This window comes from Sinocyclocheilus rhinocerous, unplaced genomic scaffold (assembly GCF_001515625.1).
Source record: "Sinocyclocheilus rhinocerous isolate Xijiao unplaced genomic scaffold, SAMN03320098_v1.1 scaffold377, whole genome shotgun sequence".
NCBI lineage: Eukaryota > Metazoa > Chordata > Actinopteri > Cypriniformes > Cyprinidae > Sinocyclocheilus > Sinocyclocheilus rhinocerous.
In genome coordinates, this window is record NW_015633195.1 from 922,870 (window position 1) to 923,499 (window position 630).

General features: G+C 37.9%; 1 protein-coding gene across 1 annotated transcript in view; it reads left to right on the top strand.

Annotated features, from left to right (window-relative positions):
- Positions 1-630, top strand: part of LOC107743871 (tetratricopeptide repeat protein 39A-like) — a 29,800-nt gene that overhangs the window by 9,355 nt on the left and 19,815 nt on the right. The window lies entirely within an intron of this gene.

Sequence of the window (630 nt, forward strand, 5' to 3'; positions counted from 1 at the left end):
TTTTCAGGCCGATGAGCTTTGTAAAAATCGACGCGTTTCAGAAAGAAGGGGCATAGAGGAGAAACAATAATGTACAGTATGTGGAAAAGAATGTGTTTTTTTTTACCTTAAACCGCATAAACACATTTCATTACACCAAATACACAAAATAATGTTATTTTTAGCAACATCATATGACCCCTTTAAAATAAAGTGTAATCAAAAGTATCACTGTTTCCACAAACATATTAAAGGGTTAGTTCACCCAAAAATGAAAATTCTGTCATTAATTACTCACCCTCATGTCGTTTCAAACCCGTAAGACCTTCGTTCATCTTCGGAACACAAATTAAGATATTTTTGATGGAGTCTGAGAGCTGTCTGACCCTGCATAGACAGCAACACAACTGAAATGTTCCCAAGTCCAGAAACGTAGCAAGGAGATCTGTAAAATAATCCATGTGACATCAGTGGTTCATCCGCAATTATATGAAGCTACGAGACTACTTTTTGTGTGCAAAAGGAAAAAAAACGCCTTTGTTCAACAATTTGTCTCCTCTGCATCACTCTGGTGCCATTTTGGAGAATATCCACTGGACGTAAACCACGTATGCTGTTCTGTGTCAGCTGCGTCACACGGATACGCTGTTT